Source organism: Quercus lobata, chromosome 3 (assembly GCF_001633185.2).
Source record: "Quercus lobata isolate SW786 chromosome 3, ValleyOak3.0 Primary Assembly, whole genome shotgun sequence".
NCBI lineage: Eukaryota > Viridiplantae > Streptophyta > Magnoliopsida > Fagales > Fagaceae > Quercus > Quercus lobata.
Window position 1 is genome coordinate 53,239,176 of NC_044906.1, and position 10,399 is coordinate 53,249,574.

Sequence of the window (10,399 nt, forward strand, 5' to 3'; positions counted from 1 at the left end):
TAGTCAATGACAATCTAAGCTTTTCACAATTCATTGGTGCCACTGGTGCTACAGGTGGTTTTAGTGTGTGAGCTCCATTTGGGCATATATATAAGTTTCATAGGTACAATCAAACTCTCTAGGCTAGAAGTTTCATATGTACAATTGCTAGTTCCTACTATCACGCTCTAAGGATTTCCTTTAGTTGGTTGTTTTTGTAGCTGAAGTGGTGCAATCATTTTAAGAAGCTACTGAAGAATTATTTTGACAAAGCTGAGGACATCAATTAGGCAAAATTTGTCAACAAAGTGAAGATAAATAAAGAAAAAAGAAAACAGAAAAAGAAGTTAAATTGGTTATAACTTGGAAGTAGATTTGCTTGTAAATGTTCATTATGTTGACGATACTGATGAAGGTGTGATGTTCCATATTTCCTCAGATAATTTAAGATTATGATTTTCCTTTTCAACGAGGAAGAAAATATGATGATAGTTTCTTTACATATATGAATGCAGAAATAAAATATAAGATCCCTTGCCATCCTATAGATAGAGCAACCTTTCTAGAGTTTAGCAATTTGATGAGGAATTTATCCACCGCAGGTGTGTTCAATACTGTGGAATTAGTCTTTCTTGATATGGTTCAAATTTCAGTTGGATGAGCCCCTTCCATCCCAGCTCGGAAAGTAGTTGCAAATTACCTTCCCATGATGTCCTTAAAAGGAGAAAACCTCAGATCCTTAAGATGTTGAAGCATTTTCAGCAGTAAGATTATTGGAAATTTGGAACTATATTCACCCTTTGGAGCAAGGTTGAACTTAATTATGTAAGGTTATGGTCCATGTAATTCCTGTTGGATCTGGTTGATTTGCCACCATCTCCTACTCTGTGGCGTTGCCATTTCCTAACAATGAAGTTTTGGAATCTACAGCAATGTGCCAATGAGCACTGGGTATGGTTTTTATTTGTTCTGGAGCAAGAATGAAATGATGATTTTTGCAGCCATATTTGTGGGAAAAGATTCAAAGTCTGGATTCTCAAATAGATAATTGAAGAAAAATTTGTGATTTTGTATTTAACTTCTCTTAATCCTAGATAGAATTCACTTGTGAAGTTGAAGGAATATGTAGGTTAAAAATGTTTGCTTACGGGTGACTTTGCTATGAAAGAGGAATGGATACTGTTTGACTTTTGATTGCATTGATGCTTTGCACACATAAGCTACTTTAAATTTCACTTTTAAGCAGTGGAATGATATAATTTACTAGTATCCAGTTGCAGTTGTTAATTAAAACCTAATGAGATGTGATTAGAATGATAACTGTTACTCAAATGAGAACTTCCTTTGTGTTCTACACATGTTTTGCCCAGCAAATTTTTTGTGGTAGAAGTGTCCATGTGGACTGAACTAGCAGAAGTTAATAGGGATGGGCCATTGAGCTAGCAAGGGAGGAATGGTGGCAGGTCATGGTTTTTGAAGTTGACTCCAAAGCTTCCATGGATGGTTTAATCAACCCAAGTTTACATGGCAGGTGATCAATATGGTTGAGGAGATTAGGAGGTTGAGAAAGGATCAGAGTGGTTCTTTTCAACTTTCAAATGGGTTTGTAGGGGAAAGCTTACTCCCTAGCTCTTGAGTTGAGTATGTGGGCTCTGCGTATGGGGTTTGAGGGGTTTCTGAGCTCAATTGCTCAGCCTTTTGTTATGGTAGATGCTTTTAGGCAGGACTGTTCGTATCATTCGTTTGTGATTATCTTGGTTTTATGTTTGGTAAACTTATTTTTTTGAGAATGAGTAAATTTTTTTCTGTTTGGGGGGAAAAAAGGGGAAAAAAGAAAAGGATATTGTAGATTAGAATGGGGGAAAAGCCTAAGTTTTGGGTTGCTCTAAGCCATTTGAAATGAATATTGTGCCTCCAATAATGATGTGAAATTCAATAATTTGGATCTCCTCCAAAACTAATTTTGAGGCACTTACATATTGCCCTATGGTAATCATGAGCAATATGTATTCTTATTCATGGGAGATAGATAAATAGGGGAGAGGTGGAGGTGGGTTGGAATTACATATATGGGGGCATCACAAAAGAAGATATTATTATTGAATAATCACTTGATTGGTTGAATCTCATGTGAGCTCTAATCCTATATATTAAACAAAGAACTCTTAAATGGTAGGAGTGTTTTTTTAATTAAGTGGGGAGAAAAAAGAATGGTGCTACACAATAAGTCTAGCCGTCTAGGGACAAATTTTGCCACAATTTTGTTGATAGTGAAAAAGGAAAAAGAAAAGATGGGTCTATGTAATAACAATTGTCCACCACTCATGATAAATCACTTTTAAATAATTGTGGAAAAAATTGTGACAAATTTTGTGTCCCATTTATTGATATAAACGTCGCCCCAAATAATAGTCATGATTTCCCAGGCCCTATCCGCTGACCTTAAGTGCTGGCTTTGTGTTTTCAATGAAATTGGAACAATACAGAGAAGATTAACATTGCCCCTCCTCAAGGATGACACACATAAAACATATGATCACTGGATCTGCCATGTTATGAGTGATTTGGTTCTCATTGAAGCTAACCAAACTGATTGGAGTCACACTTGAGTCTGCCATGAATGTTATGGGTAGTTTTAGTGTGTGTGAACTCCATTTGGGCATAGATATAAGTTTACAGTTTGAAGTTCAAATCAACTCAATAGTCTATAGGCTAGAAGTTTGTTAGGTATGAGTGCTATTCCTGACTCTTTTGCTATAAGACTTTTATTTTTTTTGTTTTGTGTGCGGATAAGTCATGCTTCAGGAATTGGATTGTTTCTGTTTTGGATAGGCCTTTTAAGGAGAAGTATGGAATGCCAACAGGCGCCTCTTAATCTATCGATTCTCTAGCCAGGGTGGTGCAAACATTTCAAGATGCTGATGCAGAGTTATATTGACAAAGCCGAGGAAATCAATTAGGTAAATTTTTTATTTTTGTCAACAACTTTATAGAAAAATAGAAAAGGAACAACTGAATAGATAGACGAAACCAAAGTTCAGCCACACAATACTGTGTATTTTGATTGAAATGTGGAAGTAGATTTTCTTGCCAAGGTTCATGATGCTGAATATACTCATGAAACAAAAAGAGCCTCCCAATTTGCTTTGAAATGGAGAGAGTTCATTTTATGGGAAAGATTTAGTAGTTAACAAATCTAAAGGTAAGTAATAGTGTCACATCATTTTGAAATCAGTAAATCAGTTTAGCATTCATTATTTGGTGGAATGAAGTTTTAAATTAAAAATGTTCTGCGTTTATAACATTTTCACAATAAATCTTTGGTAGTAAGTTGTTACTGGTTTTAATTTAAACATACTACTAAAATTAATTTTTTGTTTGCCAATAACAATCTGCCATTTTTGATTTATTGTGAAAATATTGTGGATATAACATTTCTCTTTAAATTATGTGGCGCTCATGTACACTCATAGATTTACTAAATCAGAACCATGAAGCGAGGCAAATAAAGAGAATCCTGATATGCTGATGAAGTTGTGGTGTGCCTGATTTCCTTAAGTTATGATTTGATTTTCTTTTAAGAGGAAGAAAAAATAATGACAGTTGCTCACTTATAGGAATGCAGAATGATAAAAAAATTATGACAGTTTCCAGTGTGATTCCTCCATGTGATGAATAACTGTTAACAGTCCACATCAAATCCTACAGTCAATAAATATATCCATCCAACATACGCACACACATCATTGTGTAATTAGTCTCTCTAGCTATGAGGTGTTGGGGCCTAAAGCCGTGTAGTGTGCCACTAAATGACCAACTGGGAATAGTTTTGGATTTATACATATAAACATTGCTTTAATGTAAAGGATCGGGTGCTTTGTTTATGTTAATTCTTTGTTTTTGGCAGTGGTTGTTGGTGTTTCTATACTCTATTTGGTTTTACAGGAACACAGTAGCTTAGTTATGATGGCTGGTTGATTTCTCCCACAACTGTGGTAGAACATAGCAAAAGATGTTCTTCCAGTTGCGTAGAAATCTTGAATGAGGAATTTATTTGGAGGGAAAGAATTTATCCTCACCTATCCATCAGGTCATGTGAGTATGTGACCAAGTCCAAGTCTGAACATACCTTTTTTTCTTTTTCTTTTTTTGTTTATTAAAAGAACGTATTCAATACCTTTTTTTTTAAAAAAAAAAAAAAAACTAAACAATGCAATTTTTTTATTAAATTATAGAAACAATGCATTTAATCTATAACATGTTTTTTTTTTCCTTTCTTCTAAAAAAAAAAGAAAATCTATAGCATTTTTGATATGTTTTCTTCTATAGCATTGGCAATTTATTTGGTCAGACTTATACTCTTCAAATTTTTTTGTTTTAGAGATGATATTATTATCTAGTAATTTATTTATTTATTTAAATGAAATAAACATAGATTATTATTTTTTGATAACCAAATAAACATAGATTATAGTTTTATATATGTTTTCAAATATTTTATTAAGTATTTAATTGTTGTTATTTAATTTTATAACCTACTGTAGGGTCCCGATTCAGGGCCCAGGCCCAACAGGTATGGGGTTCTGGCCCAAGGAGCCCGAGACAATAAATTTATAGAGAGTGGGCTACAGAACTAGGCTTTAACGAAGTGTATATTAGCTAAAATTGGGCCATGCAACAATCGAGAGTAAGAAAACCCCCCTTCACGTCCATTAGATATTCAGTCCGAGGAGACGTGTAGGATATATATCAGTCCTTACTCAAAGGCTATGGTTCTAGCACCGTTCTTCTGTTCTTCGTTCCTTTTTTTCTCCCTCCCTTCTTCATGGGGACTCCCCTCTCTTATATAGCCCTCTTCAAGTTATCAGGGCCTTACATTTGTTGATTATCTGGACCTTCACTTGAGTGCCTGTCCCATCGGACATCCCCCCATCTTTCTGTGAGTTGTGGTAGTCAAGGCAACACTGTTCACAAGTCCTCTCCACATTAATGCAGCCAGAAAAGTAGCTGCCATGCATTTAATGTGGCAGCTACAGCCTCTCCCTTGGCATCCTACGCATTCTTCCTTCTTATGGGCTTGTGGGACTCATCCTTGTTATTAATGCTCTTAGGGGTGGAGTCTTCTAGTAGGCAAAGTGCATGTTTGAGCCATATTTGGTACGTTCGAGGAGACATTTCTCCTCGGACCGTCTTTTAAACATCTTCAGGCCCACAAAAATTGGACCGGGAACTCTTTTGTCACTCACGCCTTCTCCTCGGACATGGTCGAATTTTCATACGGGACCCAAGGCCCATTGTATGATCTTGGGCCTTTGCCCCTACACCTACAATAAACATAAATTATATCCAAAGATATTAAAAATACACCCAAAAGAATATATTATTAATTAATTAATTTCCATACCCTAGAAGTGCGGTGTCCTAGTTTTTCAAGAAATGCAGTACCCTTGTACTTGTACTCATACCTATGTTAGTACTTGTGCAACTTAGCATCTCAACATTTTTAATTCTTACTTTATTCCTCATTAGTCCATTTTTTGCATTTTCATTTTGTTAGTAGGAGAAAATTGTAAAACTTTATGTATTTGTAGTTTTTTTTTTATGATATCGATATATTCAAGTTATCTTTTTATTAGATTTTGTATAATTTAGATTTCTTAATGACTGCCCTAGAAAAAATTCTTAAAACTGCCATTGCTTGCCATTGGTTAGTTTTGTAAAGGTTTATATAAAAAGTGTCCGATTAATGGGTGCCTTTAGGGAATTTGTTAATGGACTATTATAAGAAAGTCTTGATACTATGTTGATGGAAAATATAAAAGCATATCCAAAAAATTTGTTGCTTTTTTCTTTTTCCCTAAAAAGTTTCTAAAATTATTTTTTAAACCAATACTCTTAGGGCATCCAATATTTCTTATATAAAGATAGACTACTTGAAAATTAATAGTTTGGTACATATCATATGAAATTTTCACATGAGAAAAATACTTTGTTGTTAATAACTAATCCTAATATATAATCTTGCGAATATATATATATATATATTTTTTAAAATAAAAGGTAAACTACGTATTTGGTTCATATCTTCTACACCATATTTTAATTTGATCACTAACCTTTCAATTGTGCCAATTTGGTGTTAACTTTTTAGTGCCGTGTCAATTTAGTTTCTGCTATTATCTCTTAGATGAAAATTACTGACGTGAAAAATTGCCAAAATAAAAAAATTAGTTTATTGCCACATTAATAGACAAAGTGAGAAACTAATTTTTTATTTTGGCCGTTTGCCACATCAATAATTTCCATCCAAGAGATAACAGTAGAAATTAAATTGATACGACATTGAAAGGTTAGAGACCACATTGACACAGTGAAAGGTTATGGTTTAAATTGAAATATGGTGTAAAGGGTAGGGACCAAATACGTAGTTTACCTAAAAATAAATTATATATCATATCTCATTACAAAAGAATCAGATACTCTTGCTCATCGCATGGGCCTATGATTAGTTAATATTTAGAGCTTCACGCCAGTTCGTGTATAATAGAAAAATGTGTAGAATTCACACAATTTTGCCTAAAAATGACCCACATCAGTCTATGTATAATTGTGTAAATTTACAAGCTTGTTACAGTAATTGTGTAAATTTACACTGACACTATTCATTTTGCATTTTGTTGCTTATTCTTTCTTTATGTATCTCGAGAATGAAAAGAGAATGGATGGTGGTTGTTGCGTGTAAAGAAAGATAAACAATTAAAAAAATCAATAAAAATTAATATTTTAATGAAATATAGTGTAAAATAGATAATTTGATGTGGGATGTTTTGAAAATAAAGCATGTAAAATAGAAAAAGTAAGTTTTTATGCTAAAATAGATAGAAATTTTTGCATGAACTGATATGAATGTTCTAATTTTTATATATTTGGATCTTCAACTGACTGTATTGGATTAGAGGATCATGTGGGCTTTATAGTCTATGACATCATCTTTCTTTCTTTTGACAAATCCACCACTAGATTGCATTGAAGGACGAATAGTAATTAACATCTCATTTGAATGAAATTCGACATGTATTTTAACAACATAAAGAACATATAATCTAATGATTTGATTTTCAAAATATATAATTATATTTATTTTTTAGTGAGAGTTTGGAGGATCTCTCCAAATTATTTTGAAGAAAAACTTTGTCTAGACCAAAAAAGCAACCGAGAAAGATATTTCATACATTAACATGTTACTTCTACATATTTTTTTCACATTTTTTTTTGTTTTTTATGTCCCTTCTTGCAGTGTGGTTGGATTAGCTTCTTATTCGGGTTATTGACATAAAATGTAATACTTTAAAATCATTTTTAACCATGTTAGCCTATTCCATTCACCAATTAATGTAAGAACTATTTTGACACAATACCAAAAAGATTGGACCTAAATTGACACGTGAAACATTAGGGACTGTTTTGACACATTGGACAAACATTAGGAATCAAAATTGTACTTAAATATTTTCCAAAATTCACATCATTGCCCCACTTTAACAGAAAATCCATAAAAAAATTGCCCCTTCCTTTTGAACAAGGGATGAAAATTTAAATCCGCTTCGCATAGCAAATGGGGCAGTGACAGGGGGTTAAATCCTCCTCCCAAAGTAGTTTCAAGGCAATTGCCATGTTTATGTTTAAAAATAAGAAAATATATTTAAAGATTTTTTAATAGTTCATATATATATAGGGTTGGGTTCAAGTTACACTTGATATAATTCTAAGCAATGTTACAACACCCAATAACTTGTTATTGAATTAATATTTTGAAAATCCAACCGTTGAATTATATGTTCTATATATTCTTAATATGTATGCTAATTTTCATATTAATCGGATGCTATTTACTAGTTGATCTATAAACTCATTTTTTATGCATTATTTTAAACTACAAAAATTTGAATTTTAACAATTGATTGATAACATGACTATTAATTTTTGATCACCTCGAAATTTTGCAAGCATGAAAAATATATGAAGATAATATAATCTAACGGTGAATTTGTCAATATTTGCATCCAATTAAAAAATATTGAGTGGTGTAACATTGCTTAGAGTTACACCAGGTGTAATTTGAACCCAACTCATATATATATATATATATATAATCTTCAAATTGAAAAATTGATGATGTCTGTTTTTATATTATTGAGTTTATATTTTAAATTTATTTATATTTATAATATGTTTTGGTAGAAATTTATAATTTATGATTGTTATATTGTTATGTTTGAATCTTTTTTTAAACGATTTTTTAATAATTGAATTATTTTATTGTTATATATATATGGGTTTTAATTTAATATATATAAAACATTTTAAATCAAATTTTAATAAAATATAAATTAAATGTTGAGTGGGGTGGGATGGGTATAAATGGGTGCTTGCTAGGAGAGGGATGAGAAGAAAATAATTCTTTGAAGGAGGGGAGGGGAGGGGCGGAGACAGATTTATATACAAATTGTGCCAGGAAGATATATCTAAAGTATCAGATTATCTCACACCTATCACTTTACATTATATATATTTGGTAAAAAAAATATTTTCAAAAATCATTTATATTTGTCACTTTCATTATGGTGTACACATAATTTGGAATTAATTCGTGAAAAGGTGAAAACAATTAATGGCTGATTTTTAGGAAAAATATATTGTTTTTTGAAGTTGATGCTGATTCCAATAATTAATGTATTTATAATTTTATTTATGGAGTATTTATATTGTTATTGGCTTCTCTTGTAAAAAAAAAAAGATTTATAAGATTCATATACGTCATATTATTCACGTTTAATGTATTAAATAATTAATTTTATGTCATTATTTTATTTGTCTCTAACTGAAATTGATTTTATTTGAGAACTAAATCACATCCTTTACAAAAAAAAGAGTGAGATATAGATGAAAATATTTAGTACTTTTAATAGTCATTAGAAGAATCGAATTCTTTTGTACTCTTAACCTTTTATACAGATTTGCTTTTAAATGTTCACTGATGAAGTTGTGATGTGCCTTATTTCCTCACATAATTTAAGATTCTGATTTTCTTTTTGAACGAGGAAGAAAATATTATGATAGTTGTTTACATATACGAATGCAGAAAGAAATATAAGATCCCTTGGTTTCCCATCCTGCAGATAGAGCAACCTTTCCTGAGTTTTAGTGATTTGTTTTTGTTCTGTTATTTGTTTTGTTGTTTTTCCTTAACAGTATTGATTGTTGGCTCATTAGTCTTCCTTTTATATTTTTTGTTAATATATTGTTGGCAATTTTCTTTTGAACAAACAGTACAATGCCTCCATTTAGTCAGCAACTGTTTCAACCTTACAAGCTTACAGCATACATTAAACCCGTTATGCGGAGTAAGAAAATTAGGCTCATGTTTAGCCAATTGCCAATTTGTTTGATGAGAAATTTATCCACCATAGGTGCGTACAATACTGTAAAATTAGTCTCTCTTGATATCCTTTCAGATGTAGGTTAAAAATGTTTGCCTACGGGTGACTTTGCTATGAAAGAGGAATGGATACTGTTTGACTTTTGATTGCATCGATGCTTTGCGCACATAAACTTAGTTTAAATTTTAATGTAAAGCAGTGAAATGATATAATTTGCTAGTACCCAGTTGCAGTTGCTAATCAAAACCTAATAAGATGTGATTAGAATGATAACTGTTACTCAAATGAGAACTTCCTTTAACACATGTTTTGCCCAGAAAACTTTATGTGGTAGGAGTGTCCATGTGGACTAAACTAGCAGAAGTTAATAGGGTATTAGATGGGCCGTTGAGCTAGCAAGGGAGGGATGATGCATGGCTGGACATGGTTTTTGAAAGTGACTCCAAAGATTCCATGGAGGTTTTTATCATCCCAGGTTTACATGGCAGGTGATCAATATAGTTGAGGAGATTAGGAGGTTGAGAAAGGATCAGCGTGGTTCATTACAACTTTCAATTGGGTTTGTAGGGGAAAGCCTACACACTAGCTCTTGAGTTAGGTATGTGGGCTCTGCGTATGGGGTTTGAGGGGTCTCTGAGCCCAACTGCTTTACCTTTTGTTTCGGTAGATGCTTTAAGGCAGGATTGTTCCTATCATTCTTTTGTAATTAGCTTGGTTTTATGTTCAGTAAATTTTTTTTTCCTATTCGAGGGGAAAAAAGAGGAAAAAAATGAAAAGGATATTGTAGATTAGAATTGGGAAAATCCTAAGTTTTGGGTTGCTCTAAGCCAATTGAAATGAATATTGTGCCTCCGATAATTATGTGAAATTCATTAATTTGGATCTCCTCCAAAACTAATTTTGAGGCACTTACATATTGCCCTAAGGTAATCACGAGGAATATGTATTCTTATTCATGGGAGATATATAAATAGTGGAGA

The 10,399-nt window shown here is 32.3% G+C and overlaps 1 non-coding gene across 1 annotated transcript; it reads left to right on the forward strand.

The window, feature by feature from the left end:
• Nucleotides 1-2,425: 2,425 nt before the first annotated feature.
• LOC115983090 lies at nucleotides 2,426-2,528 on the forward strand. Its single transcript, XR_004089891.1, has one exon. It is a non-coding gene; the product is annotated as a U6 spliceosomal RNA (small nuclear RNA).
• The last annotated feature ends 7,871 nt before the right edge of the window (nucleotides 2,529-10,399 follow it).